The following is a 27,273-nucleotide window of genomic DNA, read 5'->3' as shown; positions in this document are numbered from 1 at the left end:
CCATGTCCAGTTCTAACTGTTGCTTCCTGACCTACACACAGATTTCTCAGGAGGCAGATCAGGTGGTCTGGTATCCCCATCTCTTTCAGAATTTTCCACAGTTTATTGTGATCCACATAGTCAAAGGCTTTGGCATAGTCAATAAAGCAGAAATAGATGTTTTTCTGGAACTCTCTTGCTTTTTCCATGATCCAGTGGATGTTGGCAATTTGATCTCTGGTTCCTCTCCTTTTATAAAATCAGCTTAAACATCTGGAAGTTCACGGTTCACGTATTGTTGAAGCCTGGCTTGGAGAATTTTGAGCATTACTTTGCTAGCGTGTGAGATGAGTGCAGTTGTGTGGTAGTTTGAGCATTCTTTGGGATTGCCTTTCTTTGGGATTGGAATGAAAACTGACCTTTTCCAATCCCATGGCCACTGCTGAGTTTTCCAAATTTGCTGGCGTACTCTTCTCTATAATTTGTGAAATAAACACTTTACTTTTAAAAATACTTTCTCAAGTTACTTTTAATTAGTCTCCTACAGAAAAAAAATATTTAGCTTAAAATTGTAAATAAAATAGTATAGATAGTATACATTTAGGTAGAGAGAGAACTGAAAAAAATCATATATATGTGTGCATATGAAAACATATATAAGAATACATATTTGTAACCAAAGAAGAAAAGTAAGCAGGAATGTAGGAAAAGCCAAATCCATGGAAGAGTCTAACAACTTTTACATTTAATAGTTTTATGTCAGTTTTGATGCTAAACTTTTCCCCCAAAGGGGGAAAATCTGATCAAGATCCCAGAAGACACAAACAAACGAAAAACAAAAACAACAAGTTTTTAGGAAAATAGCAACTATTTGGAAAATGATATTGGATAGAAATCTCTCCTATGTATCTACTTTCAGATTATTAAAGTATTCATTCATGTGGTTGGGACCTATGAAAATCCTTTCTTTAACCTTTTGCTTACAGATATACAATCAAAAAGCTCTAAGTCATTCACCCTTTCAAGTCATTCATTGTGAACCACATAGGACAATTCATGGCAGCTTTCATTACTACTTCAGTGTATACCTCATTTTCTCTGTAGCCCACACAGTAACCCATTTGACAGATGGGAAAACTGATATTCAGAAAAAGTGAACAACTTGCTAATGAAGGGTAGAAAAAGTTTAAAACAAAGATCTAGTTGGCTCTGCAGCCGTTATTCTGTCTTCTTCTCACCCTACCACTTAGTCATCACCATTCAAGTTGGAATTATCCTGTTCTCTGAATAGAGTGCGTTCATTTTATGCATCAGCAGGCATAACTTAAATACATTAGTATGCAGAGAAGGTGTTTGTCTCCTGAGTTCTTGAGAATATGTCTGCAGGAGAAAATATGAAACTAGAAATATGGATACTGGTTTCCATGAAGAAATAAGATGTCCTGTTTGGGGGAATGTCCAAAGGTCATGGCTGACAGGATGCAGAGACAAACTGTGCCCCTCCCTGTGATCACAAAGCTCGTCCTGTTTTTAGCTAAATACATATACTTTTTATGTCCAGGTATGGCTTATATCTTAGTATAAGATGATTGTCCTAATGTATTTCATCTGTATTACATTTTCTTAACACTTTCAGAACTCTAAACTTGCACAAGGATGGTGGGGGGGAATCCTTATCATTGCTACATCCTTCAAATTCAAACTAAGTAGATGAGCTCTAAGCACTTATAACAGCCACAGGATAAAATTGTGAATCTCTTCCAGGATGACATTAGCCATGAAAAATTAAGAAACATGGCACATACATTAGGAAAAATAAAAGCTGCTTAGAAATCCAGTGAACAGAAGCATGTACTGAGAAGACCAAACAGCCTCAAGCTTTTATCCTCTTTTGCTTTTATCTGATGAAATAAAAGGAACACAACAACTGCTGAAAAAGTTTTGCCCTTTGAACTTTGCAGTGATCTACTATTTTTTCATACAATCTAATTAATACAATTACAGTGGAATGAATGATTAGTGCAGTGTTTCAAAGCAAACATAGAACTTGTCAGGACTGCAATTTTAGAGATTATTTTATCTCAAAAAGTTACTTTTTCTCAAACTTTAACACAATGGCAAACAAACAGCTTAAAAAAATTTACCCATTTTCTGTATTTCTGCATCAATTTTAAGTGGCAAATTGTTTAATAGTGTCAAAATTGCCATAAAATCAAATCTGATAGTTTAGTCACTAAGTCGTGTCCAACTCTTTGCAACTCCATGGACTGTAGCCTGCGAGGTTCCTCTGTCCATGAGATTCTCCAGTCAAGAAGGTTGCCATTTCCTACTCCAGGGGATCATCTCCACCCAAGGATTGAACCTGGGTCTCCTGCATTGCAGGCAGATTCTTTACCAACTGAACTACCAGGGAAGTCCCCAAATCAAAATCAAATGTGTTTAATGGAAAAATTCGATTAACAGCAAAATGGAACATAACGATAAGAAAATATTTATTGAGAAATGGATACAAAATAGTTTGCATGAAATTTGTTTCCCAGTGCTCATTCATTATAACACTTGTCATAATTGTTATTGGAGAAGGCAATGGCAACCCAGTCCAGTACTCTTGCCTGGAAAATCCCATGGATGGAGGAGCCTGGTAGGCTGCATTCCAAGGGGTTGTGAAGAGTCAGAAACGACTGAGCAGCTTCACTTTCACTTTTCACTTTCATGCATTGGAAGTGGAAATGGCAACCCACTCCAGTGTTCTTGCCTGGAGAATCCCAGGGACCGGGGAGCCTGGTGGGCTGCCGTCTATGGGGTCCCACAGAGTCGGACACGACTGAAGCAACTTAGCAGCAGCAGCAGCATAATGGTTATTATTTGCATTTTCTGGTTGTTTCCAAACTGGAAAACACTGTTTTAAAGAATATATTAGTGTCCCCAGAAGAAATTTTCTATTTATTACCATTAATTTTTTTTTCAGTTCACCTGTGAGAACAATTGTCTTAAATTTACTCAATTTTCTAGGGAAGAAGAAAATTCACATAGAAGACCTCATGAATCATGGCATTATAAATTTACGACTGTGAAAGTTTTTTCCAGTTCCACTGGTTTAATACCATAATTGAATAACATAATTCTCAATTTCAATGTATCCTCTGGCTATGTGCACAAGGAAAAATTAATTAAAATAGGCTACCCTATTCAATAATAATAATAATAAAAATAATCATTGTGAACAAATTTTTAATTATTCAGTAATACATGAGAAATATATGAAATAATTCTTAGCTCTGAGAAAATGTCTTTGGTATATTTCTGGTGGGAACATTTGTGGAGAATTTTCCAAATTGAAACTTTTTGTTCATGTTGTTGCTCAGTCGCTATGTCACATCTAGCTTTTTGCAACCCCATGGACTGCAGCATGCCAGGCTACCCTGTCCTTCACTATCTCCCAGAGTTTGCTCAAATTCATGTCCACTGAGTCGGTGATATTCAACCGTCTCATCCTCTGTTGTCCCCTTCTCCTTTTGCCTTCAATCTTTCCCAGCATCAAAGTCTTTTCCAAAGAATCAGCTCTTTGCATTAGGTGGCTAAAGTACTGGAGCTTCAGCTTTAGCATCAGTCCTTCTAATGAATATTCAGGGTTGATTTCCTTTATTGAAACAAGTCTATCTTAAATCTTATATGGTGAAAGCAAAACAGAGGTCTCTCCAACTTATGCCTAAAACTTGCCTTGCTTTTCCAGAATACCTGCCTCAAAAGATCTCTGTAATTCAGAGCCTACAAGATGGTGAAATATTTTTAGATCAAGAACAATTGGCCACAAAATGAAGATAAAATAAATTTCTAAAACTCTGTCATACTTGAGATTGAACCAAAAGTTGTATAACATACTTACATCAATTTAGATATGACCATGAATAAGTCATTTTTGAAAGTGACTTTTGAAGGTCTCAATTTTGTCACTGCATGGTCATTTCCTCCATTGTGGACCAAAGTATGTTTGAAGTAGTCAAAACCTCTTGTATCATCTTAATGTCCTTCTTAAGTATTCATTAAGCCCAAACTTTCCATTCCAGTTGGGGCATCAAAGTGAATCATATAATTTTCTTCTTAAATAAAGCTCACTGCAGTGATGTACGTTGGAGAAGGCAATGGCACCCCACTCCAGTACTCTTGCCTGGAAAATCCCATGGATGGAGGAGCCTGGTGGGCTACAGTCCATGGGGTCGCTAAGAGTCGGACACAACTGAGCGACTTCATTTTCACTTTTCACTTTCATGCATTGGAGAAGGAAATGGCAACCCACTCCAGTGTTCTTGCCTGGAGAATCCCAGGGACGGGGGAGCCTGGTGGGCTGCTGTCTATGGGGTTGCACAGAGTCGGACACGACTGAAGTGACTTAGCAGCAGCAGCAGCAGCAGCAGTGATGTACAGGATGGCACAAAGGCCTTTGCAAGAAGGTAGTTGCCTGGGGCTCTTGAGTTGTGAACTGGAAATGATGTCAATTTAAAATTTTTTACTCAACGTGGTCAGTTATTCATATTTCTACTTCTAAAAGAAAGAAAGAAAATGAAGTCGCTCAGTCGTGTCCGACTCTTTGCAAACCCATGGTCTGTAGCCTACTAGGCTCCTCTGTCCATGGGATTCTCCAGGCAAGAATACTGGAGTGGGTTGCCATTTCCTTATCCAGGGGATCTTCCTGACCCAGGGATCGAACCGAGGTCTCCCACCTTGCAGGCAGACACTTTACCCTCTGAGCCACCAAGGTCAAATCATTATGCTGCAAAAATATGTTCAAGTATTTTATGTAATGAAATAGTGACTGAATTACAGATATAAGGTCCTTTAAATATGTGTATAAGCCACTTAGAAACACTCTTATTATTTTGATCAATATGAGTCAAGGTCTCATTGTATAGTACAGTATAATATACCTTTATCGTATGCCTTGATATCTCTCCAGAAAGTTCCTCTGGTTTTATCTTCTTCAAGAGTATTATGCCGGTGTGTTTTTGTTTTTGTTTTTATTGAGGTCTACCTGCTATACAATATTATAGAAGTTTCAGGTGTACAACATAGTAATTCACAATTTTAAAAATTGTATTCCATATAGTTATTATAAAACATTGGCTATATTCCTTGAGCTAGGCAATATGTCCTTGTAGCTTGTTTATTTTATACATAGTAGTTGATATCTCTTAATTCCATATCCCTTTACTACCTCTCGCCTCTTACCTCCTCCCACTGGTAACCACTAATTTGTTCTCTATATCTGTGAATACATTTGTTTTTTTAATGTTCATTAATTTAACTTGTTTTTTTTAGGTTCCATATATGTGATTCCATAGCGTATTTGTCTTTGTCTGACGTTTCATTTCACATACCTTCCAAGACCATGCATGTTATTACAAATGGCAAAATTTCATCCTTTTTTATGGCTGAGTAGCATTATACTGTGTGTATGTTTGCATATATACCGCATCTTTATCCGCTCATCTGTTGATGGACACTTCGATTGATTCTGTGTCTTGTCTGTGGTAAATAATGGTGTTATAAACATCGGGATGCATGTATCTTTTCTAATTAGTGTATTTGGTTTTCTTTTGGATATACACCCAGGAGTAGAATTGCTTGGTCATATGGCACTTATAGCTTTAGTTTTGTTGATAAACGTCCATACTGTTTTCCACAGTGACTGTACCAATTTACATTCCCCACAACAGTGTAGGAGGGGTTCCTTTTCTCCACATTCTCACCAACACTTGTTATTTGTGGTTCTTTTGATGATAGCCTTTCTGACAGGTGTGAGGTTGTTATGCCTAGTATTATAACTTGGTTTTAGAATCAAGTTACAATTCAAAAAATTCTGCTGGAATTTGGAATTGTAATTTGGAATTGTAATATGACTTTTTATATCAATCTGAAGAATAGGTATTTTCAATAGATGGTATTATACAGTATCAACATTGATGTTACCTCTAAAAATAATCAAATTACCATGGTAGATTGTGAAATATCAGATGTTTTGATGTACAGAGCAGGATCCATAAAACCAGTAGTGGGGCTCCTTATAAAGTGTTGCTTTAATATTAAACAAGCATGCTGCATCTGAATTTGTTCCTTAAATTGAAGTCTTATTGCCACTGTTACTCAGAGCATGGGTTTGAAGTTAATAGGTTCATAGAACAACAAAAAAAATTCAACTCTACTGACCAAAGTTACCTAATTTCATTGACACAGTAATTGAATTTCACTAGGAGTAACAAATGGAACAGATATGAGAGAAGCGCATGCATCCTGGAATTTAACTGCAGGAAAATTCGGGTAAAAAAAATACTGCATAATTTTATAGCTGTGGATTTCTGGTGTTTTTTTGTGTTTTTTTTTGTTTTTTCCAAATAAGTATGTGTGTTTATTTCTTCATAGTAGAAAAAACTTAAAATTGAATGTTCAAAGAAATGAAAATACATTTAAAAAACAGGTGAAATAACTAGGAAAGGTTGGTAGTTTAGAACTGGGAGTTCATTTCATAGTCTTACTTTTTGTATTCTTCTGCTATACTCACACACTACATCCCTTGCTCGGATGTGCATGTCTGCTCAGTTGCTCAGTCATGTCTGACTCTTTTCAACCCCATGGACTGTAGCTCACCAGGCTCCACTGCCCATGGGATTCTCCAGGCAAGAATACTAGGGTGGGTCGCCATTTCTTTCTCCAGGGAATCTTCTCGACCTAGGGATCAAACCCGTGTCTCCAGAGTCTCCTGCATTGGCAGGTGGATTCTTTACCACGGAGTCACCTGGGAAGCCACATCCCATGCTCATCCCACTCCAGCACTGAGCATCTTAGCCGGACTCTGTTCAAATCACTCTGTTAATGAAGGCATTCTTCTGTCTTCAAGCCACCCCTCTCTTCTGTGACATATGTTGATACAGAGATTTATTGACTTTCTTTTGCTGTTACCTACTAAAATGTTTGGATAATTGTCAACTGCTACAGGTCCTCTTTATACATGATTTGTTGCTATATGATAATAATAGTTGGGGCTTCCCAAGTGGTGCTCGTGGTAGAAAACACACCAGCAATGCAGGAGACATAAAGAGACGTGGGATCAATCCCTGGGTAGGGAAGATCCCCTGGAGTAGGAAATAGCAACCCACTCCACTGTTCTTGCCTGGAGAATTCCATGGACAGAGGAGCCTGGCGGACTACAATCCATAGGGTCGCAAAGAATCAAACACGACTGAAGCAACTTAGCACACGTGAACATATGATAATAATAATTAATTTAACTGAGCAATTATTACATTGCCAAGTACTGCTACTAAGTTCTAAAGGCTTAAATTGTCCTGTGTTGTCTTCACAACAATGACTGAAAGGTTTATATGATTATTAGATCCATTTTATAGATGAGTCTAGAGATGTTAAGACACTTGCCTAAAGTTATAGAGCTGGTAAAGGGCAGAGCCAAGACCTAAACGTAAATTAGTCCATCCCCTGAGACAGGTGCTGTTTCCTATGCTCTTTTATGGAGCCTACACAGTTAAGGCAGCGTTTGAGATCATTTTTAGGTAGTATCATTTTTGGATTCAGTTAATTAGCACCAATATTATTCTTCCCATCTGTCAGTTTTCTGTTTATCTCTCAGCCTCTTAGCCAAATCCCAAAAGTGGTTTTAAATTCCCCTAGATAAACTTTGAGATCAGAAACAAATTTAACCCTGTACAGATACTTTCATTTTTAGAGAGTTGAAATAAAAAGTATAAATAAAGAAACTGGAAAATTGGAGCATTAAAGTATTTGGGCAAACATGCCATCACAATAGCTATTTTTTAAAAAATAAACTCATCATTTTGGTTTTATATGAACATTATCGACTTAAGCGTGTTTTTGCCTTCGTTTAAATTATGCACATTAACATAAATACACAGAGCAAAGGGAAGTAAGTAATTTGCATTTTATAAATGTAATTAGCATTAATAGGATGTATGCACTCTGAAATTCGAGATGATATAGTTGCATTAATTCTCTTCCCCTGATAGACTTAAATGATTCCAGAATATATTCCTTTCTAATTAGATTGTTCTAACTAGGATAACTCAGTTTGATGAGCATTTAGAGTTCAATAGAATAGAACTAGAATTTTAACAACATAATGAGGTATTTTTTGGTTTTCTGTACATCAAGCTTTCAAAAATGTCCTTAAAATTATTCCTACAATATTTGTTTGCTCCTACTTAGAAATTTTATTCTGAAAAAAGTGAATTTTTTTTTAACACACCTGTACCAAAAGTGCAGCCTGTACCAAAGGAACAACTACGTAATTGTGTGATTTTTCAAATAGGTTTTATGTTCTTATGTAAGAAAAAATCCATTTAAAGAAAAAAAAAACAGTAATATCTAACTCAATGTGAACACTGAGCAGACTATAATAATACTTTAAAAACCGACAGTAAACCCTAGCAAATACTTTTAATCACCCAAAACATGTCTTGTATTTCTTAATGTATTGTATTCATTTGTGTTCTATTGTAGCTTATTTTATTTAATAGTTTAGAAGTTTACAGAGTGTTTTGATTTTAACACACTATGGTATAATTGATTAAAGTGATTAATTGATTAATTGATTGAATAATTATTGATTAACCGCCCCCCCAAGAAAATAGTAGCTATATTACCAAAGCTAGTAAGTCTTCAGATATTAAGGTTTAAGACAGCACTCACTTATATTTAGAGAATGTCATTTATAATGGAATTTATTCTATGTTTTGCTCAAAGAATGGAATTTTTAAATTCCATTGCCCAGATAACCTCCCTTTAGCTGTCTATGAGGTTATATCACCCACCCAACCCCCCAGCCTCACCTTTTTTTTAAAGTTTTTTGGAATGGACACTCAAAAAACTTTGCCTGTAACCTAACATCAACCTTTTATTGTAGAAATAGTTTAATTCTGCAAATAATGACTTGCAGTCAGTTAACTTCAAAAATCAACCTCACTCACTGGAAAGTTTACAAGAAATAGGTATAGTGAAAAATATATTTCTTATACACATATGGTGTTTTCATATAAATTCTCAAAGAATTGTAGTCCTGAATCATGTGATATTGGCTAAATTTCCTCCTTGCTTTCCTGCTTTATTGAGTTTTCTTATTTTTCTCTTTCTAGCCTATTTCTGATTTAGGCTCCATAATGCTACACAAATCAGTAAAATATCCTTGGAACTTTCAGGAAGACATACTGGTTTTGACTTGTCTTGGGTGGCTTCTTCTGAGGCCTCTCTCCATGGCTTGCAGGTGGCTATCGTCTTGTTCCCTCCATCTGCTCATGGATGTCTGTCTGTGCACACAGGCCCCTGGTGTCCGTGTGTTCTAACCTCCTCGTCTCATAAAGACATTTGTCAGATTGATTTAGGGACCATCCATTCAACCTCATTTAACCTTAATCATGTCTTTGACTCTGTCTTCAGTCACATTCTAAGCAGGGGACTTCAACATATGAATTTGTCAGGGAGATGGAGGAGAGTATACCGTTCAGTCCATAACATGACTAAATTACTTTTCTGCCAAATAATCTACTTTCCCTCACTCCAGTACTCTTCCCGAAGGAGTGATTTTCATTATACATTCCTGCTTCTTGGTCCTTGGTCTGGCCCATGAAATATAAGCAGAATTTTTGTTGTTGTTGGAGTATAGTTGCTTTATGGGTCTTCCTAGGTGGCACGTGATAAAGAATCTGCCTGCCAGTGCAGGAGGCACAAGGGATACGGGTTCAATCCCTGGGTTGAGAAGATCCCCTGGAGGAGTAAATGGCACCCCACTCCAGTCTTCTTGCCTGGGAAATCCCATGGACAGAGGAGCCTGGCGGGCTACAGTCCATGGAGTCACAAAGAGTCAGACATGACTGAGCGACTGAACACACACAAACACACACATAGTTGATCTACACGGCTGTGTCAGTTTCTGCTGTACAGCAAAGTGAATCAGCCACACGTATACATAAATATATCCCCTCTTTTATTGCTTCCTTTCCATTTAGGTCACCACAGAACCCTGAGCAGAGTTCCCTGTGCTGCACAGTTGGTTTGCATCAGTTATCTATTTTATACATAGCAGTGTGTATATATCAGTATCAATCTCTCATTTCGTCCCACCCCCCTTTCCCCTTTGCTGTCCATATGTTTGTTCCCTATATCTATGTCTCTATTTCTGCCTTGCAAGTAGTGAGATCATCTATGCTAATTTTTTAGATTCCACATATATGCATTAATATATGATATTTTTTTCTTTCTGACGCACTTCACTATGTATGATAAACTCTAGGTCCATCTATGTCTCTGCAAATGAAAGAGTTGTGTTCTGCTTTATGGCTAAGTAATATTCCATTAATATATACACCATGTTTTCTTTATCCATTCCTCTGTCAATGGACATTTAGGTACCTGGAGATTCTAAATTACATATTCCATTTCCTCATTTGTTAAGTACAACTCAGGTTCTCTATTTATTTATAACCTGAGTAAAAATTGGGTACCTGACCTCTCATTTTGTTTACAAGTAGCCTTGGAAATGAGAAATTAAATTATTAATAAAGTGGGTATATGAAATTTTATGAACTATATATTTCTTCTTAAATTCAGGAATCATCTGCATTCAACCTAATTCTAAGACCTTATTTTTCAAAACATGTAAAGAAAAAATTTTACAGGTTCTGCTTATGATTTCTTGGTTAAATATTAATATAATTAAGAAAAATGAATATCAACATGCCCATCTTTGTTCCTTTAATCATATGTTTGAACCACTACAGAATATTCAAGGCTATTTGTATATTTAAAGCCCCTTTCAACTGTGTTAGATGTACTTAATCTAAATTACAGTGTATATACTCAATGAAATATTATATAGTCATTAAAAAGGTGCTTTAAAGACATTTATAATGACTGGAAAATTGATGCTGTGGTAGAGTAATGCATATCATACAAAATAGTAACAAACTTGTATGTTCTTAGGAACAGGAAAAAATTTTAAAAATCAAAAAAACATAGTTTTAATTGCAGTGTCAATATATGATAGAATGAGTGAGTTTTTTCTCCTTTTTGACTCTCTTTTGGGTTCCAAAGTTTGTATCTTGAGCCCATATTACTTTAAGCAATGACCCAATAAATTAAAATAGTACCTATACAAACATAGAATTTCAAATCCTATAAAAATATCAAGGAAAAAAATCATTTTAAACTACAAACACTCACAGATTAAAAACCACCTTAAACATTTGCAGAATATATGAAATATACTTCTGTTTATATATACTGAACAGGAGAAAAGAAAGAGGAAAAGGAAAAAAATCTGTTAATACCATATGCTCTTTTTAAGTTAAAACCTATTAACTTGTAGTGTTAATTGTGGTTCACAAAAGGAAATCTGGAATAAAACTTAATACATTTAAAAATTTCAGATAAATGTTTTCTAAGTGATATAAATTATTATTTCCCTAGGAAAAAATCTCCTGAGTTTAAGAACAAAGGAACTATGACTTCCCTGGTGGTTCAGTGGTTGAAACTGCGTTGCTGACAGTGCAGGGCACATAAGTTCAATCCCTGGTCTGGGAACTAAAATCCCATATGCTTCATGGTGTAGCCAAAAACATTAAAAAAAATAATTAGTTAATTTAAAACAGTATAAATTTTTTAAAAAAAGAATAAAGGAAACCATTATGATTTTTAAATACATGCTATTTCTCTACTATAAAAGATGAGATAATTAACACTGTCATATGTTCTTTTCCTTTCCTCTCCCACTATCATATCAGATTATGTTATACTATGTCTACTTTAGTGACATTTTTAATATTTATGTTTGGTTTGTTGTTTGCAGTTGCAAAGTTGTATCTGACTCTTTACAACCCCATAAACTGTAGCCTTCCAGGCTGCTCTGTCCATGGGATTATCCTGGCAAAAATGCTGGAATGGATTGCCATTTACTTCTCCAGGGAATCTTCCCAACCCAGGGATAGCACCCACATCTCCTGCTTGGCAGGCAGATTCTCTACCACTGAGTCATCTGGAAAGCTCTAATGTTTGGTTGTTGTTGTTCAATCACTAAGTTGTGTCTGACTGTTTGGGACTCCATGGACTGTAGCACACCAGGCCTCCCTGTCCGTCACCATCTCCTGGAGTTTGCTCGAGTTCATATCCATTGAATCAGTGATGTTATCCAACCATCTCATCCTCTGCCACTCTCTTCCCCTTTTGCCTTCAATCTTTCCCAGCATCGGGGTCTTTTCCAAGGAGCTTCACCTTCAGTATCAATCCTTCCAGTAAGTATTCACAGTTGATTTCCCTTAGGATTAACTAGTTTGATCTCCGTGCAGTTCAAGGAACTCTCAAGAGTCTGTTACAACATCAGTTTGGGTTTAGTTAAGTTCAGTCGTTCAGTCATGTCTGACTGTTTGCAACCCCATGGACTGCAGCATGCTAGGCCTCCCTGTCCATCACCAACTCCCAGAGCTTGCTCAAACTCATGTCCATAGAGTTGGTGATGCCATCCAACCATCTCATCCTCTATCGTCCCCTTTTCCTCCAGCCTTCAATCGCTCCCAGCATCAAGGTCTTGTCAAAGGAGTCAGTTCTTCACATCAGGTGGCCAAAGTATTGGAATTTCAGCTTTAACATCAATCCTTCCAATGAATATTCAGGACTGATTTCCTTTAGGGTATACTGGTTGGATCTCCTTGCAGTCCAAGGGACTCTTGAGAGTCTTCTCCAAAACCACAGTTCAAAAGCATCAGATCTTTGGTGCTCAGCTTTCTTTATAATCCAACTCTCACATCCATACGTGACTACTGGAAAAATCATAGCCTTGAATAGATGGAACTTTGTTGGCAAAGTAATGTCTCTGCTTTTTGATATGCTGTCTAGGTTGGTCATAGCTTTTCTTCCAAGGAGCAAGCATCTTTTAATTTCATGGCTGTAGTCACCATCTGCCGTGATTTTGGAGCTCCCCAAAATAAAGTCTGTCACTGTTTCCACTGTTTCCCCATCTCTTTGCCATAAAGTGATGTGACCAGATGCAATGATCTTAGTTTTATGATTGTTGATTTTTAAGCCAATTTTTCTACTCTCCTCTTTCATTTTCATCAAGAGGCTCTTTAGTGCTTCTTCGCTTTCTGTCATAAGGGTGGTGTCATCTGCATATCTGAGGTTATTGATATTTCTCCCTGCAATCTTGATTCCAGCTTGTGCTTCATCCACCCCAGCATTTCTCATGATGTACTCTGCATATAAGTTAAATAAGCAGGGTGACAATATACAGCCTTGACGAACTCCTTTCCCAATTTGAAACTATCCTGTTGTTCTATGTCCATTTCTAACTATTGCTTCCTAACCTGCATACAGATTTCTCAAGAGGCAGGTCTGGTGGTCTGGTATTCCCACCTCTTTCAGAATTTTCCACAGTTTATTGTAATCCACACAGTCAAAGGCTTTGTCATAGTCAATAAAGCAGAAATAGATATTTTTCTGGAACTCTGTTGCTTATTCAATGATCCAGTGGATGTTGACAGTTTGATCTCTGGTTCCTCTGCCTTTTCTAAAACCTGCTTGAACATTTGGAAGTCCACGGTTCACATACTATTGAAGTCTGGCTTGGAGAATTTGAGCATTACTTTAATAGCGTGTGAGATGAGTTCAGTTGTGTGGTAGTTTGAGCGTTCTTTGACATTGTCTTTCTTTGGGATTGGAATGAAAACTGACCTTTTCCAGTCCTGTGGCCACTGCTGAGATTTTCAAATTTGCTGGCATATTGAGTGCAGCACTTTCACAGCATCATCTTTTAGGATTTGAAATAGCTCAACTATTGAGGTGATAGAATTCCATCACCTCTTCTAGCTTTGTTCGTAGTGATGCTTCCTAAGGCCCACTTGACTTCGCATTCCAGGATGTCTGGCTCGAAGTGAGTGATCACACCATCGTGATTATCTGGGTCATGAAGATCTTTTTTGTATAGTTCTTCTGTGTATTCTTGCCACCTCTTCCTAATATCTTCTGCTTCTGTTAGGTCCATACCATTCCTGAATTTCATTGAGCTCATCTTTGCATGAAATGTTCCCTTGGTATTTCTAACTTTCTTGAAGAGATCTCTAGTCTTTCCCATTCTACCAGTTGGGGTACTAAACCCCAAATTTTCAAATTGTTCATTTGCTTTTGACTTAAGTGCATTCCGTGTTCTCCACCAGGTCTTCGCCACACAATTTTCATTTCTGGATTCTCTTGGCTGGCTGGGATTTTTAAACCTCATGTAGTTTTTTGTTTTATTTATTTATTTTAAGAGGGCTTGTATCTGATCTTAAGGGACCTGCAATCTTCATGTTCAAGGAAATCTGCCTCCTACATTCATACTTATTCTAGAGTCAGGCTTTCTCTCCTTAGTAGACGTTACTTCCTTTCTTTCTTGCAGTGAATGTTGCTATGAAAAAAATCTAAAGCCAGTCTGATTTTCACTGCTTATAGTTGACTTGTTTTTATTTCATAAGATCCTGAGGAACTCTTTGGTTATCAGAGACATTCAATTATATAATAGGATATACATCAATGACAAGATATGAATGATGCCATTTAGAATTTATTTTGTTTATTTGATATGAATGATACCATTTAGAATTTTAGAATCTATTTTTTCTCATTTCAGGAAAATAATGCTGTATTATATCTGATTACTTTTGCATTACATTTTTTAGAGTCAGTACATCAGGAACCCAATTTTTCTTTGTTTCCCTATTTTTGGCCATGTCTTATCTGTTCTTTGTCATAAGCTTTTGTTTTATTCAATTTATATTCTTTAAAGTTTTCCTACTATATAAGACATTACCAGATAGGAAATGTCTCTATTTTTTGGTCTATCTTTTATAGCATGGTCCATTTTATTCCCATTTTCTTTCTAATTCTTGATTCTGTAGGATGCTTACATGGTTACCATGTTATCTTATACATCTTATTCATGATTACATAAAGCAGGTCTGTGCAGACTTTTTCCTCTAATATATTAAACTATCTCTGACATTCTTTACATTAATTAGAGAATCATGTATCATCTTCTACATGTTATCATTTGAAAACTAGGTGGTATTTCATCCACTTTTTCATAGTACAATTGTTTATCAGACCTTTTGCTCACACTCTGTCAACAATCATCTTATCCCCTTCCAATCTTCTCATCTGTCTCCCCCTCATTAATTTAAGGCCACCAATGCAATGCTGCCACCTCCAGTCCCAGACAAAATACAACTGGAAATTATAAATTGATGCTTTCCTTAAAGCTTCCCTTGTGGCTCAGCTGGTAAAGAATCCACCTGCAGTGCAAGAGACCTGGGTTCGATCCCTGGGTTGGGAAGATCACCTGGAGAAGAGAAAAGCTACCCACTCCAGTGTTCTGGCCTGGTGAATTACATGGACTGTAAAGTCCATGGGGTAGCAAAAGGAAATGTGTATTTCGTAATGGAGTGTAAATGTAAGTCAGGTACAAAAATAGTATTATTAGAGTTCACACTATGGTTCCACTTCCTAACTATTTTTCTAGCCTTTGGAATTTAGTATGTACTTTGTATGGCCCTTGAAGAGTGGTTAATTCACTCTCTATCTTCTCACTCTGATTCTTCTCTTGTTCTGACCTAGGCACTGACCCACAGAGGGTAACACATTTGACTCCAGATGACCTATGCTATGCTCTCTTTTGTCCATGGACTCCCAAATATTTATTTGTATATTTTAGCAAACTCCTTTGCTACTCCATGCCCTAGGAATATCAGGCACGTGGACGGAGACAACAGCCACATATGATCTTGTGTTGATCTAATGTGCCTCCTTAGAATATAATCGTCTCCACTTTTTCAAATTCTTCTCATGATTTGCACCTGAACTCAAATCCCCAGTCTGCTCTAAGCCTCTTTCCCCCGGAAACATAACATCACATTAAGCTCTTCTTATCAGAAATGAATATAGTCTAGTACTTAATTGTTCTCTAGTTGCTTCATTTGTGCTCATTTATATTTATGATTATTTTATAAATCCACTGAAGTAAAGGCTTCTTTAGTTCCCCACATTTTCTGGCAAAAGAGAGAACACACAATAAATACTCAGTAACCCCACACGTGGTATTTATGTGAGATACATCTCAGTCAAATGAGATCTACTGCATCTACCTTTCTCATTGCCTGGTAGGAAGAAGGTAGATGAAACATAATATTAACTGTGGGCACCTTGCTCTTCACAAAAATAATTAGGCAATATACTATATTATTCTTAGTACATACAAAGCAGTTGCTTAATGTAGGCAATTTTTACTGTGCAAAACAGTACAATCATGAAAATGACTGTGCAAGCTGAAATCATGTGAAGTAATCTTAAAAATCTTTGGGAAAATGTATGATTATGTAAAGACCATTAAAATTTTATTTCAAAATATTAAGAATTCTGTTAGTTATAAACATATGGGGAATTGAAAACTAGTAAAAAAAAGTGTGTAGTTTATACAATGTAGTATAATTTACTACATTAGAACAGTGAGAAGTGTTTTACTTCTTTGCAAAAAACAAATTTTATCAAGAGTAATTTGAATAATGCTTGCTCTCTTCTCACAAGGTAGTTTATGGCTGGAATGAGCAACTTTTCTGAGGCTTAAAGAATCATAATGTTCCATCCAAGTTCAGGTCAGCTAATTTACTTACCTTTTACACTTTCAGTATCAGAAACTCTCTCTCAGAGTACCCTGAAAGTGAAGATTTTTGAGAGTGTCACTTCCTCTAGGACATTTCTATCCTTTTTTGTCACAACTACATTCCTCATTTGTGTCTATAAGTTTATCTTCACCAAGTTCTTCTGGCTCAACATCTAGAGTCTTTCAAATGGCTGCAGTGTCAACATGCCCAGCTATTACAACTCCACTTCTGTCTGGTGTGACTCTCACTTTCAGTGTTATCACTTTTGTTTTCTTTGCTGTGCATTCATCTTTACTGGCTAATTCCCTCTTTCAACTATCGTTTTCACAAAAGGTCACATAGGTTTTTCCCTGGGGAACAAGGAAGCACTGTAACTACACGCTTTGCTGTCTGTGCAGAAATTGAGTAATAAATGCACAGTGATCCATTACACACAACTTCTGAGAAAAGAAATGTGATTGGTAATTGACCCTAATGTGCATCTATTATTTATGTGGTGATTTGCGGACTGAAGACCTAGCAGTTAATTTTATCCAGTATGCTATTATTTATAGTTAATAGGTAGAGTAACTGAAACTTGAACTGAGTTACTGGGGGATTAGTGTCATTTAACTAAAATGTGGTAACTGAAAGTTGTGCATATCCAGACTATACAAAGTAAGATTGCCTATACTTGGTTTTAATATTTTTTAGATTGATCATTCTGTAATTTCTAAGAATAATCCTCTCTTCCTATTCTATAGCTATTGACGATAAATATATTATTATTTTACTTTTATTGATTTTTAGGAACTTTTTCTATATTCCTTATTTCAAAATTTGAAGTTCATAGCAGTGCAAATATACCCGCAGTTCATTAAGTAGCTTTTTACTCAACAACAGGAATATATCCCAGTACTCTATATATTTTCCTAGGAATTTGGTCTTGCAGTCTTTTGAAAATAATTGGAGCATAATTCACCCAGTCATTAAACATGTAAACTTATCTGAAGAGTATATATTGAATGTATATATTCAGGAATATATATATTGGAATGTATATATTGAAAACCTTCAGTTTTTATACCGTTATCTATTATTACTTTCCTTTCTTCTCTGGCAGAGCAATAAAATTCTATTTTGTTCTTCATTGCCTATTATATTTGAGGAATAGTTTCCTGATTCAATCATTTGTTTAATTTTATTTTTGTATTTTAATCCTCTCAGCTAGTTTCATATTTTCTTCTTTCAATGACCTAACCTAATTTCTACTACTTGGATTTTTTTTCCAGTTAACCTGGAAATATTAACTTTAAACATACTATGCTATTGTTTTCCAAAGCTGTTGAATATCTTCAGAACCAAACGATTTGCTGTGTTATTTATTCCTTTTAATATGTTAGTGAGTAGTCATACCAAAATTTGAAAACCTTATTATATTCTATTTCAATTAATTCTTTCTCTAGCATTCATTTTGATATAGTCACTGATACTGGTTAGAGTCTGTCCCAAATTTCTTTATTGAGTTGACCAAAGGAATAATTAACTTATCGCCTTATTTTACTCAAATGCTAAACATTTAAAGAAAATATTAACACCCAATAAAACACAAGTTCTTTTTAGTTTCTTGATATTTTAGCTCAGCACTTAAATTATAAGTGCCACGCCACCTAATTTGTTATTTAATACCAGCACAAATTACTTTGTAAGCTAAAACACTTATTTGCCTAAATAAACTCCATCTCCTTGCATTTGTATACAAAACATTTCTAAGCTATCCTATTTTTTTCCTGAATTCTATCTTCCATGTTATGTATTTCCAATCCTCGTGTATTTTTGGTGCGATTGCCTTAAAATTTCAAAGCAAGCTTTACCTAACTTATTATCTAATCTTAGTTCATTGTTCTTGTCACTAGACTAGTCAATATACTAATAAGATATTTTCTACTAAAAAGAAGATGGGCAGTACGCAGTTGTTGAGAACACACTCATCTAGAATTCAGGTAACCTGAATTCTACTACTACCTCTAGTATAAGCAGTGTGGCCTCTAGACAGTCAGGTTTTCTGAGCATCATCTTATTATCCATATAACAATGTGCACTCGGGAAGGGAAGATTTAAAGTAGACAACTTATGTTTCTTTGACTATGTGTGTGCTCAGTCGTGTCCAACTCTTTAAGACCCCATGGTCTGTTGCCTGCGAGGCTCCTCTGTTCATGGAATTCACCAGGCAAGGATACTGGAGTGGATTGCCATGCCCTTCTGCAGGGGATCTTTCTGACCTTGGCATAGAACCTGCGTTTCTTGCATTTCCAGCATTGGCAGGCCGATTCTTTACCACTGCACCACCTGAAAGTCCCTTTGACTCTGTGTCCCATCCCAACTGAAGTTTCCTTTTTCTCTCTCACTTAAAATTTTCCCTCAATATCAGCTTTGAATATATGCATTTATCTCTAAAATATTTCTATCATTATGGTAACTTCTTTAAGCTATGTAAGTATGCTCATTTTGAGGCTCCTCTCCTCCCATGGTTGCAATTATTGTTTCTAAAGATACCTAGCTATTGAAAATGTATTTTATCAGAATCTATTTTATCCCCCCTCAAATCAGACATATAAGGTGCTAAAGAATAATTTTACTATGATTAGCTGATTTTATTTATAAACCATTATTGTTCTGTTGATGCTGATGCAGTGTGAACTGTGTTATCTTTTGTGTTGCTTTACTAGGACATTACATCAGTTCAGTTCAGTCATTCAGTCATGTCAGATGCCAAGACCTTAGTATTTCGCAAAATGGAAAGACATTGACCAAAACAGTCTGATGCAGGAGATATTTTTCTCATAATTTTATTAGCTAGATCTGTCTTTCACAACAGAATTAGTCTGGGGAGTCCAGTGCCTACCTAAGACAAGACAGGATTTCTAGTGGAGAGATAGAATTACAGACCTCCTCCACAACCACTGAATTCTCTCTCTGCTTCACACACTCTGCTAAATATGTTTGACTATCCTTAGCAAGTGACTCTCTAACCTTTCTGTGCTACACTCTGTCAGAGGCTGGAGATACTGAAGCTGAGCATCCTCTGGGAGCCTTAGACGTATTTAGCCACTACTCAACAACCCAAGACATTAGCTAAAGCGAACAGAGCCAACACCCAAGGCTATATTCTAAGTAGTTCACATGTATGAGCCAATCTAAATAATTTTCTTTTTATATTGACAACTTTAATATTCTTTAGTGCAGCTAGTTCTACCTGACTACATAGATTTACCTCAAATAACTATGCTGCTTCAGACTTTCAGATTTTTGCACATAGTTCTCACTTCCTGAAATGCCTTTGCTCCTAAACTATTATATTCATTAATTTATTTGTGAAACATATATTGCATACTTACCACATGGAAGTCTGTCACTATCTCACCATCTAGGAGCTCATCGGTCTATCGATTCAGGCAGGACCTGTGGGAACACAAAGGAGCCGTGTGTGAATTCTGTTTGGGCAAAGTGATGAAGGACCATAGAGTTAGAAGCAACTTAAGAAATGCCCACACTTTGAAATCTTCCCTGACTGACTACCCCTCATTCAATAATATGAGTATGACAGTTAACATTAGCTTCTCAATATTAGCATTCTTTCCATTTTATGATTTGAAGGCCATATATGCAATAAAGTTTCCTCTACTTAGTTGCAAAGGGTCTAATGACTGAAGCAACTTAGTACACATGCACACAATTTCAGAAGACAGGATCAAGGCCAGTGGGAAGAAGATCACCAGCTTCCTAACTTGTCTTCACCTTAAAGATGAAATATTCTAACATTAAGTGTGGCCCCCCAACAGGGAGGCATGAAGACTTGAGATGGTAGAAGCCCTGTTTCTAGAAGCATTTAAATAGAAACTGGGTGGTCCTAAGAACATTATAGATAATGCATTGGGTAGGAGATTTGATGTAGTCATTTGCAGATTACTTCAGGCATAAATTATGGGAATTTTAAAATATATCAGTTAATTATAATATATATGAAGTTTTATCCTCATGGATACAGGTAAAATGTTCAAAATGTACAGACATACAAAAATAATGGAGTTGATTTTTTAATGATAATGCTTTCCTCTCCACACCAATTCCTACCTGTTGTTTTGTTGTTCAATTACTAAGCCGTCAAACTCTTTGCAAACCAATGGACTACAGCATGTTAAGCTCCCCTGTCCTTCACTATCTCTCGAAGTTTGCTCATATTCATGTCTGTTGAGTTGGTGATGCTATCTAACCATCTCATCCTCTGTCACCTCCTTCTCTTTTTGTCTTCAATCTTTCCCAACATTAGGGTCTTTTCAAATGAGTCAGATCTTCACATCAAGTGGCCAAAGGCCAAAGTATTGAAACTTCAGCTTCAGTATCAGTCCTTCCAATGAATATTCAGGACTGATTTCCATTAGGATTGACTGGTTTGATCTGTTTTCAGTCCAAGGGACTCTCAAGAGTCTTCACCAGCAGGACAATTTGGAAGCATCAATTCTTGGGCACTCAGCCTTCTTTAGGGTCCAGCTGTCACATGTGTACATGACAACTGGAAAAACATAGTTTTGACTATCTGGACCTTTGTTGGCAAAGTGACAGCTGTGCTTTTTAATCTGCTGTCTAGGTCTGGACCTTCCGAAACTGGGCCTGGAGGTCAGAAAGGTGTTCTTCTTGTTGGTTCATTGTTGCTGCCCAACTGCTCTTCCTCCTCTTGCATAACCTCTGCCCCTGTCAGTTTCAGATCTCTTGTTATCACCAGTAATTTCCATCATGCTTTCATCTTAATGCTTTAATTCCTGATTCAGTGTCAGTCTCCAATGCCAAGCCAACCTCCTCCCTTTTTTCCTTTCTCTTTCTCTCTTTTTCATATCTGGAAAATTTAAACATTTTTTATTTTTTAATATATTTTTCTTACCAAGGTGTACTTTCTATATAATAAAATGCAGGTTAACATGTGCAATTAAATGAGTTTTGTCAGATCCATGATACATCCATGTTACTATCACCAAATCAGATATAGAACTTTTATATCATCCTACAAATTTCTCTGCACCTTCATACAAAAAACTATGAGGCTTCTCTCACATTTTGTTTTCCCTTTTGAGCCTCTGCTTAACCCCTCTTCTTGGACTTAGAATACCATATCTCTGTTTCTTAATTAAATCTATGAAGATGCTCTCAGGATGTAAATAGAATATGTACCGCCTCCTCCATGAATCCTTGCCTGAAGGCAAATCTTGGCCAATTGTTCTCTCTTTGGTGCACATGTGGCACTTTGCTGATACTCCACTTCAGCACTTAGCAAACCTTGCCACCTTTATTATGCTCAGTAGGTCTTCAGTGATTGGAAAGGAGACAATGTCCTATTTATCTTGGAATCACTAGTGTCTTGAAAACAGTAGCTGCTTAATCTGGAGTGGTAGGAGGTTTTCTTTTCGTCTTTTCAGGCTGGTTGCAATATCTGGGAGCAGGAAGGAAGAAGCCAGATTGACCGTGGCGGTGGTCCTCAACCTGATGGAAGACTCCCATAGGCATCCAAAGTGTTAATGAGTCTGCAAGTCAGTCTCTTCCTGTAGTGTTCCTCCAGGAACAGGCAACAGTCAGAATGACAGAGAAGACTTGTTGGATGCTTACTGCATATATAACAGAATGCTGGTTGCTTTACTTAGGTGTTTCTAATGCTTTTTAAAAAATAAATAAAAAGGGAATAACTTTTGTTGTTGTTTTTTTATTTTGGCCAAGCCCGTGGCCTGTGGGATCTTAGTTCCCTGACCAGGAACTGAACCTGCATCCCCTGCATTGGAAGGTGAAGTGTTAACCACTAAACGACAAGAGACGACCCTCCAGAGCTCTTTTGAAGTTTTTATTTCCATCAAAGTCATTCTGGTACAAAGTTAAAAGGCACATTGTATTTCGAAACATGCTTAAGAACAGCAGACTCTTCCCCTACCTGTCCTCCCCTTCGTCCAGTACTGATGCCTAGAAGTACCTCTTACCTCTTTACTCCGTTTCTTCCTGTGTTTACGTCCATGTTTCCAAACAATTATGCTCATAATTCCACTGCCCGATTTTTTCATTTTAGTTAGTAATCATGTATTGGTTTCATGTATTATGAATATTTAACTCTTTTATGCCATCATTTCTTATATCTTATCAACATTCGTCCTATCAATGTAGTTAATCACAATTTCTAGTTAAAGCTGCAGTTTTGATGATCTTGACAATGAAAACAATGTTCACATTGAAGTCAAATAGTAAACTATGATTGTGTCTTCCTTGCACTATTTTTTGCTGGAGTCTATTTATTCATTATTTCTTCACTTGCTCTGTTTTATTTTTAATATATACATTGCTATTTTCCCCTAATTGCCTCAACTAAGTTGACAAATACCTAAGCAATATGTTTTCTATAATTCAAATATGTCATATAATCTATCGCTCCTTTAACCCTTCTCAGCACTGAGACCTCTTCCCAGAATTCCGCTCTTCTGCTATTGGAACTGGATTGGAACCTCCTTTCCCTAGAGCTCCTTTATTGCATTACCATTTCCTGGATCCTACATTTTTTTTTTTTTTTTTACCTCTATCTCTTCTTTATCCTACATTTTGCAGAGCCACAGCTTTCAGTACCTTCCCAAAGAGAGTGCAAGTAAGATACTGTTTTTAGTTCTTATATTTTTAAAGGTATCTTCATTCTATTTTTCATCTGGTCAATAATTTAGCTAGGTTTAGAAACCTCAGGATTTTGAATCTATTTCTCCATTGATTTCCAGTGTTGTTAGAGACATTTGGTACCATTTTGAGATTGATTCTTGCACCAGAGTCATTTTTCTTTCTGGATACTTCTAGGAACTTCCTTTCATGCCAAATTGTCTGTAGTTTCACTATAATATGCCTTGACATGGGTTTTTTTTTAATTTACAGTACTGTGGCCTCAGAGAGAGTTTTAAATCTTGGGATTCATATGCTGCACCACATTTGACTGGATGCACACGATTTCTCACTTTTGAGTGATTGTATGAAAGACTTAAGAATTGTCAAGCGCATGATCTTATCACTGTAAAAATTACATAAGTAAATCATCTAATATAGAAAAGAGGAATGGGAGTATTTTTTTTTTTTTTTTTGCACAACTGCTTATCTCAACCAGCCTCTTATTTTCATTTTCAACTGGCTCATGTGCAAACATGTGGCCACGTTTTTTCTATTTTCTCATCTAATTTAAGATTTTAAAAGAAACTTGAAGAGCTTAAGCTATTTCTCAACACTCTCATATTCTTTCTTGACCTCAGTTTCTACGTCAATATAATCTTTTTCTGCAATAAAATTCTGTGGGATAAATATCACAGTTACACACAATATCTTTGAATTTATCAATATTAATCCAGTTGTTGTAGGCTGAATAATGGCCCTCTAAAGATGTCATGGAGAAGGCAATGGCACCCCACTCCAGTACTCTTGCCTGGAAAATCCCATGGATGGAGGAGCCGGGTAGGCCGAAGTCCATGGGGTCGCTAATAGTCAGACACGACTGAGCGACTTCACTTTCACTTTTCACTTTCATGCTTTAGAGAAGGAAATGGCAACCCACTCCAGTGTTCTTGCCTGGAGAATTCCAGGGACGGGGGAGCCTGGTGGGCTGCCGTCTATGGGGTCACACAGAGTCGGACACGACTGAAGCGACTTAGCAGCAGCAGCAGCAGCAAAGATGTCGTATCCTAAACTCCAGGACCTGTGAATGGGTTAGCTTACCTGGGTAAGACTTTGCTGATGTAATTAAGCTCAGGATCTGAAGATGGGAGGTTACTCTGAATGATCTTGATGGGCTCAACATTATCACAGGGTCCTTACAAGGGGGAGGCAGGAGGGCCAAGGGGAGATGGGGAGATATGTTGGTGGAATCAGAGGTCTGAGAGAGAAAGAGATTTGGATATGCTGTGTTGCTGGCTTTGAAGATGAAGGACAACCTCTAGAAGCTGGAAAAGAAAACATTCCCCCCTCTGCAAGAGACTCTAGGAGGAACTAGTGTGTGCATGCTCAGCCATGGCCAACACTTTTGTGACCCCAAGGACTGTAGCCCACCAGGCTCCTCTGTCTGTGGGATTCTCCAGGCAAGAATACTGTTGTGGGTTGCCATGCCCTCCCCAGGGGATCTTCCCTGCTCAGGGATTGAACCTGCTTCCTACACCAGCAAGCAGGTTCTTTGGGTATTCTTCACAGAGCTAGAACAAATAATTTCACAATTTGTATGGAAATACAAAAAACCTCGAATAGCCAAAGCTATCTTGAGAAAGAAGAATGGAACTGGAGGAGTCAACCTACCTGACTTCATGCTCTACTACAAAGCCACAGTTATCAAGACAGTATGGTACTGGCACAAAGACAGAAATATAGATCAATGGAACAAAATAGAAAGCCCAGAGATAAATCCACCCACATATGGACACCTTATCTTTGACAAAGGAGGCAAGAATATACAATGGATTAAAGACAATCTCTTTAACAAGTGGTGCTGGGAAAACTGGTCAACCACTTGTAAAAGAATGAAACTAGAACACTTTCTAACAGCATACACAAAAATAAACTCAAAATGGATTAAAGATCTCAATGTAAGACCAGAAACTATAAAACTCCTAGAGGAGAACATAGGCAAAACACTCTCTGACATACATCACAGTAGGATCCTCTATGACCCACCTCCCAGAATATTGGAAATAAAAGCAAAAATAAACAAATGGGACCTAATTAACCTTAAAAGCTTCTGCACATCAAAGGAAACTATTAGCAAGGTGAAAAGGCAGCCTTCAGAATGGGAGAAAATAATAGCAAATGAAGCAACTGACAAACAACTAATCTCAAAAATATACACGCAACTCCTACAGCTCAACTCCAGAAAAATAAATGACCCAATCAAAAAATGGGCCAAAGAACTAAATAGACATTTCTCCAAAGAAGACATACAGATGGCTAACAAACACATGAAAAGATGCTCAACATCACTCATTATCAGAGAAATGCAAATCAAAACCACTATGAGGTACCATTTCACACCAGTCAGAATGGCTGTGATCCAAAAGTCTATAAGCAATAAATGCTGGAGAGGGTGTGGAGAAAAGGGAACCCTCTTACACTGTTGGTGGGAATGCAAACTAGTACAGCCACTATGGAGAACAGTGTGGAGATTCCTTAAAAAACTGGAGATAGAACTGCCTTATGATCCAGCAATCCCACTGCTGGGCATACACACTGAGGAAACCAGAAGGGAAAGAGACACGTGTACCCCAATGTTCATCGCAGCACTGTATACCATAGCCAGGACATGGAAGCAACCTAGATGCCCATCAGCAGATGAATGGACAAGAAAGCTGTGGTACATATACACAATGGAGTATTACTCAGCCATTAAAAAGAATACATTTGAATCTGTTCTAATGAGGTGGATGAAACTGGAGCCTATTATACAGAGTGAAGTAAGCCAGAAAGAAAAACACCAATACAGTATACTAACGCATATATATGGAATTTAGAAAGATGGTAACAATAACCCTGTATACGAGACAGCAAAAGAGACACTGATGTATAGAACAGTCTTATGGACTCTGTTGCAGAGGGAGAGGGTGGGAAGATTTGGGAGAAAGGCATTGAAACATGTAAAATATCATGTATGAAACGAGATGCCAGTCCAGGTTCGATGTACGATACTGGATGCTTGGGGCTGGTGCACTGGGATGACCCAGAGGGAGGGTATGGGGAGGGAGGAGGGAGGAGGGTTCAGGATGGGGAACACATGTATACCTGTGGCGGATTCATTTTGATATTTGGCAAAACTAACACAATTTGTAAAGTTTAAAAATAAAATAAAATTTAAAATAATTAAAAAAAAAAAAAAAAAAAGCAGGTTCTTTGTCACTAGTGCCTCCAGGGAAACCCAGGAGGAAGCAGCCATACTAACAATTTTATTTTAGCCCAGTGGACTCTAGACTTCCTGGAACTTTCACTTTCATTTCACAGTGAACTCAGGACTTCCTGGAACTATAAAATAATGAGGGTCTGAGCCACTAAAATTGTGATATTTTATTACAGCAAAAATAGGAAATAATATGTCAGCTTACTAGCTCACTTTTCAAAATTATAATTATTCTGATTTTAACATATAGTTATAGTACTTATTGACCGATCCTGTAACAATATCTTTTGGGAGATTGATACTGACCTTTCACATTATAACCAAGAACCTCACATGCCTGGGTTATAGGACCCAAGAGGTATGGTTATAAAAAGAATTTCTGTAGAAGAGAGAACACAGTTCATTTCACCATCCACTGCTCTCTTCAAGCTAGATTTCAGTCAGACAAGCAATGTTTCCAGCAAAGGCGAATCTTTAATTCTACACAAAACTGATTAAATAGTATAGATCTGGATTCAAATGCTGGTTCTGCTACTAGCCAGCTTTCTAAGTTTCCTTGATTGTAAAATAGTAGAGATCATTACAATTCCCAACTCATAGAGGTGCTGTGAGAATTAAATTAGTCCATATAAACTACTTAGCATAATGCCTGATGTAAGGTAGGCATAAGTCCTCAACAGG

General features: G+C 37.0%; 1 protein-coding gene across 1 annotated transcript in view; it reads right to left on the bottom strand.

Moving 5' to 3' along the window:
* Positions 1-20,058: 20,058 nt before the first annotated feature.
* The window catches only part of LOC147343647 (uncharacterized), a 301,851-nt gene continuing 294,636 nt past the window's right edge, over positions 20,059-27,273 (bottom strand). Inside the window, exon 3 of the mRNA XM_086380720.1 lies at positions 20,059-20,123. The gene's annotated coding sequence lies outside the window, so the exon portion shown is untranslated. The remainder of the gene's footprint in view (positions 20,124-27,273) is intronic.

The sequence above is a fragment of the Bos grunniens genome, chromosome 27, assembly GCF_055505025.1.
Source record: "Bos grunniens cultivar Pamir isolate PY7600 chromosome 27, Bosgru_T2T1.0, whole genome shotgun sequence".
Classification (NCBI taxonomy): Eukaryota; Metazoa; Chordata; class Mammalia; order Artiodactyla; family Bovidae; genus Bos; species Bos grunniens.
This window is presented reverse-complemented; position numbering and strand designations above follow the sequence as displayed.